Source organism: Mustela putorius, unplaced genomic scaffold, assembly GCF_011764305.1.
Source record: "Mustela putorius furo isolate JIRA1106 unplaced genomic scaffold, ASM1176430v1.1 tig00003901_pilon_pilon_pilon, whole genome shotgun sequence".
Taxonomy (NCBI): domain Eukaryota; kingdom Metazoa; phylum Chordata; class Mammalia; order Carnivora; family Mustelidae; genus Mustela; species Mustela putorius.
The window spans coordinates 3,069,472-3,085,524 of NW_025422049.1; the positions used below are offsets into that span (position 1 = coordinate 3,069,472).

Below are 16,053 nucleotides of genomic sequence, written 5' to 3' on the forward strand. Positions count from 1 at the left end.
ACCAAAGAGACACAGAATCTATACTCAGAAAACTATAAAGTACTCATGAAAGAAATTGAGGAAGACACAAAGAAATGGAAAAATGTTCCATGCTCCTGGATTGGAAGAATAAATATTGTGAAAATGTCTATGCTACCTAAAGCAATCTATACATTTAATGCAATTCCTATCAAAGTACCATCCATCTTTTTCAAAGAAATGGAACAAATAATTCTAAAATTTATATGGAACCAGAAAAAGACCTCGAATAGCCAAAGGGATATTGAAAAAGAAAGCCAACGTTGGTGGCATCACAATTCCGGACTTCAAGCTCTATTACAAAGCTGTCATCATCAAGACAGCATGGTACTGGCACAAAAACAGACACATAGATCAATGGAACAGAATAGAGAGCCCAGAAATAGACCCTCAAATCTATGGTCAACTAATCTTCGACAAAGCAGGAAAGAATGTCCAATGGAAAAAAAAGACAGCCTTTTCAATAAATGGTGCTGGGAAATTGGACAGCCACATGCAGAAAAATGAAATTGGACCATTTTTCCTTACACCACACACAAAAATAGACTCAAAATGGATGAAGGACCTCAATATACGAAAGGAATCCATCAAAATCCTTGAGGAGAACACGGGCAGCAACCTCTTCGACCTCTGCCGCAGCAACATCTTCCTAGGAACAACGCCAAAGGCAAGGGAAGCAAGGGAAAAAATGAACTACTGGGATTTCATCAAGATCAAAAGCTTTTGCACAGCAAAGGAAACAGTTAACAAAATCAAAAGACAACTGACAGAATGGGAGAAGATATTTGCAAACGACATATCAGATAAAGGACTAGTGTCCAGAATCTATAAAGAACTTAGCAAACTCAACACCCAGAGAACAAATAATCCAATCAAGAAATGGGCAGAAGACATGAACAGACATTTCTGCAAAGAAGACATCCAGATGGCCAACAGACACATGAAAAAGTGCTCCATATCACTCGGCATCAGGGAAATACAAATCAAAACCACAATGAGATATCACCTCACACCAGTCAGAATGGCTAAAATCAACAAGTCAGGAAATGACAGATGCTGGCGAGGATGCGGAGAAAGGGGAACCCTTCTACACTGTTGGTGGGAATGCAAGCTGGTGCAGCCACTCTGGAAAACAGCATGGAGGTTCCTCAAAATGTTGAAAATAGAACTGCCCTATGACCCAGCAATTGCACTATTGGGTATTTACCCTAAAGATACAAATGTAGTGATCCAAAGGGACACATGCACCCGAATGTTTATAGCAGCAATGTCCACAATAGCCAAACTATGGAAAGAACCTAGATGTCAATCAACAGATGAATGGATCAAGAAGATGTGGTATATATACACAATGGAATACTATGCAGCCATCAAAAGAAATGAAATCTTGCCATTTGCAACAACATGGATGGAACTAGAGCGTATCATGCTTAGCGAAATAAGTCAAGCAGAGAAAGACAACTATCATATGATCTCCCTGATATGAGGAAGTGGTGATGCAACATGGAGGCTTAAGTGGGTAGAAGAAGAATAAATGAAACAAGATGGGATTGGGAGGGAGACAAACCATAAGTGACTCTTAATCTCACAAAACAAACTGAGGTTGCCGGGGGGGAGGGGGTTTGGGAGAAGGGGGTGGGATTATGGACATTGGGAAGGGTATGAGATTTGGTGAGTGCTGTGAAGTGTGTAAACCTGGTGATAAAAATATATGTTTATAAAAAATAAAAAATTTAAAAAAATATATATTATATGTTTATAAAAAATTAAAAAAAGAAAATACCAAATACAAGAGACAGTATGTCACACTGCTCATACTGGATAAAAAGCATGAGTTTTTGAAGCAGCCAAACAGTTTGAGTCCTTATTCTGATCTTTTACTCTCCATATGATGTTGAGCAAGTTACTTAACCCCTCTAAAGTTCATTTTTCTCATCTGTAAAAATGGCAATAAGATGACTATACATATAATTAAAAAGTACTGTGAAGTCAAATGGGTCAATAAATAAAAAACGCCTAGAAAAGTACTTAGCACGTAGTAAGTGTTCAGTAAATATTAGCTATTATTATCTTTGCCTTTCCTTAATGACATCAGGAACTGACATAAATGTCAGTTTCATGCACTGCCTTAATAAACTAATGCATTTAGAAGCTATTGGGATATTGATGGATGTTTGTCCCTTCTATTAAATGGCTTCAGACTGCTGGGGTTTTAATACCCTAGTCAGTCACTTTCTTCCTTGCTATTAGCCAATGTCTTGCTAATACCAATGTCTCCCCATGGCATTTCCACAATTTTTAATACAAGAAATTTAACATTCTATGAACTAGTAAAACATTTTACTAAGCTTCTTACAATAGTGTGTAAAGTAATAGATAGGGGCTGTGAATAAAATCCTAATCAGAGGAATTTTCATGTGAAGAAAAAAAAAGTATGTTATTGCATGGATATACTGATTTCTCAGATGCATTTTGTGTTGTTGTTGTTGTTTTTTTCCTGATTGTCAGTAGAAAATACTCAAAGTTTCTGAGTAATACACTTCTGTGATAATTAAAGTGGTATCTCACTAGTATGCCATCTGTAGAAGGGTAATATGGCATAGGGAAAACAGCAAAGACAATACAGATCTAGAACCAAATTTGATTCTGTTTGCTCACTGAACTTGAGCAATTTTTCCAGCTTTACTGAGCCTCACTTTCTTCACATTAAGAAAATAACAGTTCTGAAAAAAAGAAAAAAAACAGCCCTAGAATAATAAGACCTATAGGATCAGAAATTGTCTATGTAAATGTGCCAATAAACAATGGGGCTCGAAACAAAATTATTATTTATTTAAAGATATTTATTTATTTGACAGAGAGAGACATAGCAAGGAAGAGAACACAAGCAGGGGGAATGGGAAAGGGAAAAAGCAGTCTTTCTGCTTAGCAGGGAGCCCAATGTGGGGCTCGATCCCAAGATCCTTGGATCATGACCCAAGCTGAAGGCAAGACACCTAATGACATCCACACAGGTGCCCTGCTATATGCAATAAAAATTATTAAAGTTATTTTATGCCCACATATAATTGTCTTTAGATTGTCACCCAAATATTTAAATATTTTAACTTTTTACAACTTTATATTTTACTCTCTGAAATATCTCTATTTTGGTTCATAACAAATCAAAATATTTTACTGGATCAATAATGCCTTGATATAATGAATAATCTCAGTCTTTTATCTTTTAATCTCCATTTTAAAAATAATGTTGACTATTAAAATTTTAATCCAGTATTTCTAAATTATTTACAGGTATTTGCAGTAAATGAAAACTTTCATCCCTTTTGTTCTCTGCCTTTATTTGAATAATTTGAATGAATCTGGTTTGTAGGCTAATACTTATCCACTATGTATTCTGCTGACGGCTTTCTTTGAACAGTTCTATCTCCATCTGTCTTCAAATCTGTCTTGTATTTTTCAAATAAATATTAATAAATTATAGATGTTTTGTTAATCAGACTGAATCTTAATAATAGAGGGAAATAAAATAAGAGCAAAGAGGAACTATATAAAGTGAATACATCCCATGCCAATTAATATGACATCAATGGTTTATCTAATTTTTAGCAAACCAGTAAGCATACAGTTTATATAATGTGCATTATCTATTGCTTTATCTGTTTCTTGATCTAGCTATTTTTTCAATATTCATGTATAAGTGGTGATAGTAATGCATATAGCAGGTTATGAATTCTAATTTAGATCACAACTTCCTATTCTTAGAACAATAAACTATAATATTTATCATGTCACATACAAGACACATCGAACCATATTTTCTGATCTACTTCTAAATCCAGTCTAAACTAAGGCAGAATTGTCTCTTTCATTCCTCTTAAAGATATCTGAAAATTTAGGGGTGGGCAAGAGAGGGAACAAATATGTTGTGACTGGATGGTTATCTCTGTCTGATTCATTACACTATAGCTTGAGATGTCTACATTTTAACTTCTCATTACTCATCCCCTCAAATGAAATATATCTTTCAGATCTCTGGAACATATTTAAATTTAAATTTTAGTCCTTTAACACTTGAAAGTAGAATTTCCTCTAGCTCATATTAATTACTGATTTTCCTATGTCACCTAAAATTTAATTATAAAGATGACACTTTAATCCTAATGCAACTCATAAGTAAGGAACAAAAATGTCAACAGATCAGAATTTTTTTTCCAACAAATAACTTATATTAACTTTTAAATGTATGCAAAAATAAACTTCAAATGTTATTCATGTTGTGCTCGCTTCGGCAGCACATATACAAATGTTATTCATGTAGCAATAAATATTCTAAAGGGCAATGATACCTGACATTGTGGTTCCTTTTTAGGCACTTAATGACTTGTTAGACTATTAAACATCATTGGCCCCTCAAGTTAGTCATTAACTCCCCAACAAGGAATGTGAACAATGGAATTGCTAGCTAATTGTAGTTACAATCTTTTCTCCCCTGTTTAACATATATTTATATAACTAATTTCAGAAACTGTATGATTTCTACTACTTCTGTAGTGACTGATGGCTTCAGAGATTTTTAAATATATATGTTTTAGAAGAGAAAATTGATGCAGAAATAAATTGGATATATAGAATTGCATTTTTTCAATTATTTTGGAGGATAAACAAAATAAAATAATCCATATAAAATGACCATTTAAAACTAACACTCAGGGGCGCCTGGGTGGCTCAGTGGTTTGGGCTGCTGCCTTCAGCTCGGGTCATGATCTCAGGGTCCTGGGATCGAGCCCCGCATCGGGCTCTCTGCTCCGCAGGAAGCCTGCTTCCCTCTCTCTCTCTCTCTCTTTCTCTCTCTCTGCCTGCCTCTCTGCCTACTTGTGATCTCTGTCTGTCAAATAAATAAATAAAATCTTAAAAAAAAATAAAAAAAATAAAACTAACACTCAAATAGTACTGAAAAATAACTAAAGTAGAAAGCTATATTTGGAAAAAAAATTTTCTTCTAATCATTAATCAGCTTAGTTTATATATACTGACTTTATAAATTGAAGTATATTTGGCATACATTATATTAGTTTCAGGTGAATAACATAGTGAATCAACAATTCTGTACATAATAAGTATAGTAACCATCTGTCACCATAAATTATTACAATATTATTATCTATATTCCTTTTGCTATACTTTTCATCCCTATGAATTATTTATTTTATAAATGAAAGTTTGTACCTCTTAATCCACTTCATCTATTTTGCCCAATCCCATACCCTACACCCTTCTGGCAACCACCAATAATGATTTCATTTATATGTGGACCCCAAAAAAAAAAAATAAAGAAAAAGAATTACTGTTTTGCTTGTTTCTTTCCCAATGGATAAATCAGTGGCAAGAGAGTACACATTCTATAATTTTAATGGCACAATATTTTAATGTGTATTTTAAAGTAAAAATGTATACTATTTTAAAAGTACTTAAATTTCATGCCATCATTTGATTGCCCTACAATACACAGTTGTTGCTTTTGTTTGCTTGTTTGTTTGTTTCTATTGATGGCTTCCAGACTAGACTAGAGGTCACAAAATGCAATGCACAGGTCACATTTACTTCACAGATCTATAACACCTTTATAAAATTTGAATAAATTCAAAATACTTAAAGTGGACTTCCAGCAGAAAACTAAAAGAAAATCTTTATGACCTTGACTTAGGCAAACATTTCTCAGATATGGCACTGAAATATTTTAGAAGAATGAATAGGCAAACAACAGAATAACAAAATGCTTTTCAAATCATAAATCTGATAAAGTGCTTGTATCCAGAATTTGTAATGAGCTCTCAAAATTCAATAAAACAAAAAAATTCAATGAAAATATGAACAAAAGACCTGAAAAAATCTTTTACCAAAACAGATACACAGATGAAAAATAAGCACATAGGATTTTGTTCAACATCATAACCATTATGGAAATGTAAGTTAAAACCATGTTGAAATTTTACTACAAACATATTACAGTGGCTTAAAAAAAACAAAACTGACAATACCAAGTGCAAGGATATGAAGCGATTAGAATGCACACTCGTTGGATGGATCTCATAACATTTTTCCAAAGTGGAAATTTTGTATAGTTAAATTAAATTAAACTTTGTGTAGTTAAAACATAACCTTACCACACAACCCATAAACCTCACTCTTAAAAGCTCACCCAAATAAAATGAAAACTTAAGTTTATGCAAAAATCTGTACATAAACATTTATTAGCAGTATTAATAATTAGTAATATTTATTTGTAATCACCAAAATATGAAAACAGCACAAATATTGTATAACTGGGAAGTGGACAAACAAATCAAGTTCATCTGTACAATGTAATGAAATAATACTCAGCAATAAAAAGCAACTAATTACTGATAAATACAATTACCTGGATGTGTGTCAAGTACATTATGCTAAGTGAAAGAAGTTAGAGTAAAAAGGTTATATGCTATGATTCTATTTATATATCATTGTTATAAAGATAAAACTATAGATTAGAACAGACATGCACACAACTTACCAAATTCTAGGGATGTGAGGGGAGAATAAACTACAAAGAGACACAGGAGAAATTTTGGAGTGATGCATCTCTTATTTTTTTTTATTTTTTAAAGATTTTATTTATTTATTTGACAGAGAGAGAGATCACAAATAGGCAGAGAGACAGGCATAGAGGGGGAAGCAGGATCCCTGCTGTGCAGAGAGCCCGATGTGGGGCTTGATCACAGGACCCTGAGATCATGACCTGAGCTGAAGGCAGAGGCTTTAACCCACTGAGCAACTCAGGCGCCCCTGATGCAACTCTTCTATCTTGATTGTGGCAGTGGTTGAACAACTGTACATGTTTTACTATATGTATATTATACCTTTAAGAAGATATGAGAAGCTTTTTCGCAACGGGTTTGCTGCCAGAACACAGGTGTCATGAAAACCACCACTCAACCTAAACCAGAATGGGGAAGGAAAAGACTCATATCAACATTGTTGTCATCAGACATGTAGATTCGGGCAAGTCTACCACCACTGGTCATCTGATCTACAAATGTGGTGGGATCGACAAAAGAACTATCAAAAAATTTGAGAAGGAGGCTGCTAAGATGGGAAAAGGCTCCTTCAAGTATACCTGGGTCTTGGATAAACTGAAAGCTGAACGTGAATGTGGTATCACCATTGATATCTCCCTGTGGAAATTCGAGACCAGCAAGTATTATGTCACCATAACTGATGCTCCAGGACATAGAGACTTTATAAAAAACATAATTAGAGGCACATCCCAGGCTGACTGTGCTGTCCTGATTGTTGCTGCTGGTGTTGGTGAATTTGAAGCAGGTGTCTCCAAGAACAGGCAGACACGTGAGCATGCCCTTCTGTTTTACACTGGGTGTAAAACAACGAATTGTTGGTGTTAACAAAATGGATTCCACTGAACCACCCTACAGCCAGAAGAGATACAAGGAAATTGTTAAGGAAGTCAGCACCTACATTAAGAAAATTGGATACAACCCCGAAACAGTAGCATTTGTGCCAATTTCTGGTTGGAAAGGTGACAACATGCTGGAGCCAAGTGCTAACATGCCTTGGTTCAAGGGATGGAAAGTCACCCATAAAGTTGGCAATGCCAGTGGAACCACACTGCTTGAAGCTCTGGATTGCATTCTGCCACCAACTCGTCCAACTGACAAGCCTTTGCATCTGCCTCTCCAGGACATCTACAAAATTCGTGGTATTGGTACTGTCCCTGTGGGCCAAGTGGAGACTGGTGTTCTTCAGCCTGGCATGATGGTCACCTTTGCTCCAGTCAATGTTACAACTGAAGTCAAGTCTGTTGAAATGCACCATGAAGCTTTGAGTGAGGCTCTTCCTGGGGACAATGTGCGCTTCAATATCAAGAATGTATCTGTCAAAGATGTTCGTCGTGGCAATGTGGCTGGTGACAGAAAAATGACCCACCAATGGAAGCAGCTGGCTTCACAGCTCAGGTGATCATCCTGAACCATCCAGGCCAAATTAGTGCTGGGTATGCACCTGTGCTGGACTGTCACACAGCTCACATTGCTTACAAGTTTGCTGAGCTGAAGGAGAAGATAGATCATCATTCTGGAAAAAAGTTGGAAGATGGTCCCAAGTTCTTGAAATCTGGTGACGCGGACATTGTTGATATGGTTCCTGGCAAGCCTATGTGTGTTGAGAGCTTCTCTGACTATCCTCCTCTGGGCCGTTTTGCTGTTCATGACATGAGACAGACAGTTGCTGTGGGTGTCATCAAAGCAGTGGACAAGAAGGAAGCTGGAGCTGGCAAGGTCACCAAGTCTGCCCAGAAAGCTCAGAAGGCTAAATGAATATTATCCCCAATACCTGCCACCCCAGTCTTAATCAGTGGTGGATGTACGGTCTCAGAACCGTTTGTGTCAATTGGCCATTTAAGTTTAATAGTAAAAGTCTGGTTAATGATAACAATGAATCATAAAACTTTCAGAAGGAAAGGAGAATGTTTTGTGGACCATTTTGTGTGTGTGTGTGTGTGTGTGTGTGTGTGAGTTTTAAGTTATTAGTTTTTAAAATCAGTACTTTTTAATGGAAACAACTTGACCAAAAATCTGTCACAGAATTTTGAGACCCATTAAAACAAAAGTTTAATGAGGAAAAAAAAGAAAAAGATATGAGAAAATGGTACAATAATTTAGAAATTTTTCAAACATTTACTGATGATTTTCTCTTGGGGAAGAAAAATCTGCCAACACTAGGACAACACTTAATCATCCAAAAAATATTTATGGAACATGAATGAAAAGTCAGGTACTATTCTAAACAATGAGATTGCAGAGACTTCTGGTAATACGGCAGAGTAAGAGAATGCTAAGATCACTTTGTGCAATGGACAAACCTAGATAACAGTAACATCAGTGCAACTACATCACATACATAAAACATGAAGGGGTAGGGAAAAAAATAGTGGTTTTAGAATAGGCTCAAATATAAGCAACTATCAACTTAACTTAGACTGCCATATGCACAAGATGTTATATATGAACCTAATAGTAACAACAAATCAAAAACCTGTAATATATACACAAAAAAGAAAGAGAAAGGAATCCACTCATATCACAAAAGAAAACCATCAAACCACAAGGAAAGAGCAGGAGAAAAAGGAAGTAACATAAAAGAACTAGAAAAACAAGTAACAAAACAAGTAACAAAATGGCAATAAATCATTCCTATCAATAATTGCTTCCAAAGTAAATGTACTAAAATGCTCCATTGAAAGAGAGAAGGTGACTGAATGGATAAAAAAGCAAAGACTCATCAATATGCTCCCTACAGCAGACACTTCAGACCTAAAGACACATGCATATTGAAAGTGAAAGGATAAAAAATTACCATATAAATGGAAGCAAAAAGAAAGCTGGGTGGCAATATTTATATTGGACAAAATAGACTTTAAAACAAAGACTGCAACAAGAGACAACAAGAACACTACATAATGATAAAGGGAAGAATCCAACAAGAGAATATAACAATTGTAAATATTTATATACCCAACATGGGGGCACCTAAAGACATAAAGTGATTATTAACAGACATAAAGGAAGAAATTGACAGTAATATACAGATAATAGGAGACTTTAACACCCCACTTACACCAAGAGATAAATCATCCAAATAGAAAATCAGCACAGAAACAGTAGCTTTGAATGACACATTGGATCAGATGGACCTAACAGATATATTAAGAATATTATAACCAAAAACAGCAGAATACACATTATTTTAAATGGCACATGGAATGCTCTCCAGAATAGATAATAGGGGGCTACAAAACAAGTCTCAATAAATTGAAAAAATAAATTATATCATACATCTTTTCAGCTTAACAATAACCCACAACCTTCGGACCAACTTCATAAATCTTTTCAAACTACAATATAAAACTGGGAAACAATCACAAGAAAAAAAATCTGGAAAGAACACAAATATACAGAGGCTAAATATGCTACTAAGCAATAAGTTTTCAACTGAGAAATCAGAGGAAATTAAAAAAACATATGGAGACAAATAAAAATGAAAACACAATGGTCCAAAATTTTGGGGATGCAGCAAAAGGTGTTCCAAAAGGGAAGATTATAGCAATACAGAACTATCCCAAAGAAAAATCTCAAACAACCTAACTTACACCTAAAGGAGCTAGAAAAAGAACAACAAAGGTAGCCTAAAACCTGTAGAAGGGATCTAATAAATATGAGAGCAGAGATAGATAAATAGAAACTAAAAAGCAATAGAAGATATAAATAAAACCAGAGTTGGTTTTGTGAAAATATCAATAAAATTGATAAATACTTATCCAGACTCCAGCACCTGGGTTGCTCAGTGGGTAAATCCTTTGGCTCAGGTCATGGTCTCAGGGTCCTTGGATCGAGCCCAGCATCAGGCTCTCCACTCAGCAGGGAGCCTGCTTCCCCACCCTCCCCCCGCCCCACCTGCCTCTCTGCCTACTTGTAATCTCTCTGTCAAGTAAATAAATAAAATAAAAAAAAAAAGTTTAGCCAGACTCATCAAAAAAAAAAAAAAGAAGAAGAAGAAGAAGAAAGAGAGTTCAAATAAAATCAGAAATGAAGGAAAAATAACAGTCAATACTACAGATATACAAAGGATTATTAAAATATTTTGAAAAGTTATATGCCAATAAATTGGACAACCTAAAAGAAATGCATAAATTCCTAGAACTATACAATCTTCCAAACTAGAATGAAAAAGAAATAGAAAATTTTGAAGGACAAATTACTATAAATAAAATTGAACTAGTAATTAAAAAAAAAAACCTCCCAACAAACAAAAGTCCAGCACCAGACTGCTTCACTAGTGAATTCTACCAAATATTTAAAGAGTAAGACATAGTCTTCTCAAGCTATTACAAAAAATGGAAGAGGAAGAAAAGCCTCCAAATTCATTCTACAAGACCAGAATTACCCTGATATCAAAATTGGATAAAGACACTAAAGGCCAATATCTTTGATGAATGTAGATGTAAAAATCCTCAACAAAATATTAGCAAACTGAATCCAACAACACATTAAAAAATTATTTAGCATGATTAAGTGGAGTTTGTTTCAAGGATACAAGGGTGATTCAACGTTCACAAATCAATCAATATGATATATCACATTAACAACAGAAAGGTGAAAAACCAGACAATCATCTCAATGGATGCAGAAAAGCATTCTACAAAGTAAAATATCCATTCATGATAAAAACTCACAACAAAATATTTGACAAAGTACAGTATACAGTCATGGTAAAATCTCTCAACAGAATAGGTTTTGAGGGAATATACCTCAACATAATAAAGGCTATACTGATAAAGAAGAGATGAAATACACACACACACACACACACACACATACACACACACGCATGCACACATATATTCACAATGGAATATTATTTAGTGATCAAAAATAATGAAATCTTGCCATTTGCAACAACATTGAAGGAGCTATAGTGTATTATTTGATAAGTGAAATAAGTCAGAGAAAGACAAATATATGATTTCACTCATTTATGGAATTTAAGGAGAAAAACATGAACATAGGGGAAGGGAAGGAAGAATAAGAGATAAAAACAGAGAGGGAGACAAACCATGAAAGAATCTCAACTATAGAGATCAAACTGAGGGTTGCTGGAGGGGAGGTGAGTGTGGAAATGGGCTAAATGAGTGTGGTAAGTATTAAGCAGGGCACTTGTTGGGATGAATACTGGGTGTTATATATGTAAGTGATGAATCACTATTACACTATATATTAACTAACTTGAATCTAAATAAAAACGTGGAGAAAAAATTTCTACTCTCTTAGCAACATTCAAACACATGATATGGTATGAATAGATGTGGTGATGGGAGCTTCTGGGAATCCATTTTTTATTGCTTCTATTGCCTCAGCAAAACAAAGAAAGAGAGTGAAAAGAGGGAAGGAAGTGATAGAGGTTTGTGAAGAGTTAGAAGGCAGGTGTGAAATAGTCATTCTGGTAAGTAAGAAGGTGAATGAATTCAACCTGGCCTGACAAATCAAAAAAAAAATTTGGAGAATCTTGGTCCATATTTGCATATAACATTCTGATTTTCACTTGCACCTTTTCATGTGTGGGAAAGGAGACTGAACAAACATTCATAAGAGGTAACTAAATTTCAAGTAATGGTGATGATGACAATGCAACCTGTTACTATTGAGCATTTACCATATACAAAATATTTTACATACATAAGCTCTAATTCCCACAATAACCATGCAAAGTTCTTAAGTATTATAATCTTACATTCACAGGGTGCAAAAACTCCAAAATTAGAGAAGGTTAAATTTAGTTGAGATTCCACAACTAAGAATATCATTGTCACATAAAATCAATTGTTTCTTTTGAAAGAGCATTTGAAAGTGACCAACCTAATTCAGTGACCTTTAGTCATTTTTCTGTTCCAACACATCTGAAAAATAGATAATATCTAATATGTATCAGTGCAATTGTGTTCCCATCAGTAATAAGGAAAGAAGTTTGTGCAAGACTGTCCAAGAGCAGCATAGCTTGAAAAAAGAAGTAAATAATTTTGAAATGAGTGAAGATCTCTCTTAGTACAAATGAAATATGATTCTCACCTTCAGCCTCTTTTTTTCAAGCTCATTCTCTTTAATAGACAAAATTAATATAAATCTACCTGTCTGAATATATTTTCAACTTGTACAACAATCTCATTTTAATTCTTGTCACTATTTTTGTTAAAGTTTTCAAATATTTATGTAAAAATGTCATATGTTTGATATATAATGTCTTAAAATGGGCTTGATAATAAATGCAAATCTCCTTGCTTAAAAGAATGCATACTAAGGTATGATGAGAAATTGCAGAAATCGAACAGCCCTTAAACAGTGACTATTGAGAACTTGTGGAAAATGAAAATGTTACTTCGTGACTAGAAATAACACTATCAAATATCTAAGAATGTCTAGAGGTATTGACATCATTACTCAAAAATATTCTGTATTATTAATATGAGGATGCAAGATCAGTTCGAAAAATAAATGAAGACCCTTACAGCCAATACTGGTTCACTAAAACAGTCATACTAGATTATCATTTTCTGACTAGTTGCTCAAAGAAACAGAGTACATTTCTTCAAAATAGATTTGACTAGGCTCTTCAATCTATCTTTGTGAAAAGATTAAGAAATATTGACTTTATGGTAGTACAAAATAGGTGAAAATTAGTTACATGACTGCTACTCAAAGGACAAGATTGATTTGGGCAATTGTTCAGGGATAGGGGCCAATCACTTAAACTCTACCTTATGAAATGGAAAACTTCTACATATGTGATTTGGAATTCCTTTCTGTGGAAAATTTGCCACTTCATCCTCATTTATTTATTAAATCTTTTACTTGATCAGTACCAACCTGAATTACAAATGGAAGCTCAAAATTGTAGTTATTTCTGGATGCAGAAGAGGAGACAAAAGTAAGAATGTTCCTATGGTCGCTTTTTTTCCTGCACGGTAAGTAATAATTCATGTTGCTATCACCACAATCCATACATTATGATGCTGACTATATAATGCAAGTTGATTTGTGCCTCACATTTTTATTTTTGCTGTGGAAACATGACTATGCATCTGATAAACATTATAACCTAACACTCTTTTTTTATGTTAAATAAACATAAAGTAAAAAATAAGATACTGCATGCAACAAGAGAATAAAAATTACCTTAAAATATACACAGAATGTTAAAACAGACCAAGTGCTATATCAGAACATCTCAATAATCTTAAATACAAGTTATATAGTATATGTTTGCTGGTCACAGAAAAATTAAATTAAGGAATTAATACTAGGAAGATATCTAGAAATTTATAAAATATTTATAAGTCAAACAATGCATTTTGAAATAATCAAGAGGTGAAAAAATGAATTCACAAAGGAAATTAGAAAAAATTTTGTTTTGAATGAAAATGAAAACACAATATATCAAAATTTATAGAATGTAGATAATATAACACTTAGCAAGAAACTCATAGCTTCAGATGTTTATATATGTTTAAAAATCTAAAATCAGTTGTCTAAACTACCATCTCAGAAAGACAAAAAACAAAACAGCAAACTAAATGTAAGTAAGGAGAAGGACAATAAATTTAAGAACAGTAATCAGTGAAATAGAAATAGACAAAAAATAGAGAAAAATTAATGAAACTGAAAGCTAGTTCCTTGAAAATATAAACAAACTAATAAATTTCCAGCTAATTGATTAAGTCAAACTAGAAATATGAGAAATAAAAGAGAAATCATTATTGCATATGATTTAAAAGAACAAAGGACTATTATAAAATGTATTACAATAAATTTGAAAACTTAGATGAAATAAACAACTTCTTGATAGACTTAAATCACTAAAACTAACAAAAAATTGGAGAATATGAATAACCTTAAATTTATCAAAGAAAGTTTATAGCAGCAATGTCCACAGTGGCCAAACTATGGAAGGAACCTAGATGTCCATCAATAGATGAATGGATAAAGAAGATGTGGTATATATACACAATGGAAAACTATGCAGCCATCAAATGACATGAAATATTGCCATTTGCGACAATGTGGATGGAACTAGAGCATATCATGCTTAGCGAAATAAGTCAATCAGAGAAAGACAACTATCATATGATCTCCCTGATATGAGGAAGTGGTGAGGCAACATGGGGGGTTAAGGGGGTAGGAGAAGAGTAAGTGAAACAAGATGGGATTGGGAGGGAGACAAACCATAAGTGACTCTTAATCTCACAAAACAAACTGAGGGTTGCTGGGGGGAGGGGGTTTGGGAGAAGGGGGTGGGGTTATGGACATTGGGGAGGTTATGTGCTATGGTGAGTGCTGTGAAGTGTGTAAACCTGGCAATTCACAGACCTGTACCTCGGGGGATAAAAATATATTATATGTTTATAAAAAATTAAAAAAAGAAAATACCAAATACAAGAGACAGTATGTCACACTGCTCATACTGGATAAAAAGCATGAGTTTTTGAAGCAGCCAAACAGTTTGAGTCCTTATTCTGATCTTTTACTCTCCATATGATGTTGAGCAAGTTACTTAACCCCTCTAAAGTTCATTTTTCTCATCTGTAAAAATGGCAATAAGATGACTATACATATAATTAAAAAGTACTGTGAAGTCAAATGGGTCAATAAATAAAAAACGCCTAGAAAAGTACTTAGCACGTAGTAAGTGTTCAGTAAATATTAGCTATTATTATCTTTGCCTTTCCTTAATGACATCAGGAACTGACATAAATGTCAGTTTTATGCACTGCCTTAATAAACTAATGCATTTAGAAGCTATTGGAATATTGATGGATGCTTGTCCCTTCTATTAAATGGCAACATGGGGGTTAAGGGGGTAGGAGAAGAATAAATGAAACAAGATGGGATTGGGAGGGAGACAAACCATAAGTGACTCTTAATCTCACAAAACAAACTGAGGTTTGCTGGGGGGAGGGGGTTTGGGGAAGGGGGTGGGGTTATGGACATTGGGGAGGGTATGTGCTATGGTGTGTGCTGTGAAGTGTGTAAACTTGGTGAAACACTACCTGTACGCCGGGGGATAAAAATATATGTTTATAAAAAATAAAAAATTTTTAAGAATTATCAAAGAAACTGAATCCGTAATTTATAACATTTTTACTTACAAAATTCAATGCCCAGATTGCTTCAGAGGTATTCTTTCAAATAGTTAAAGAAGAAATAATACAAAGCTCACAATTTTTTTTCAGGAAGTATAAGATAAAAGAACACTTCTCAGCTCACTCTAGCAGGTTGATAATTGCCTTTATGCTCAGTCTAGACAACATTGTAAGAAAATTAAAGACCAATATTCCTCATGAGCACAGACTCAAAAATCATTAACAAAATATTAGCAAATCAAATACAAAAAAGATATTAGACAGTATATTCTGACCAAGTGGATTTATCC

General features: G+C 34.1%; 1 pseudogene; it reads left to right on the forward strand.

Moving 5' to 3' along the window:
• The first annotated feature begins 6,965 nt into the window (after positions 1-6,965).
• Positions 6,966-8,509, forward strand: LOC123388550 (annotated as a pseudogene).
• The last annotated feature ends 7,544 nt before the right edge of the window (positions 8,510-16,053 follow it).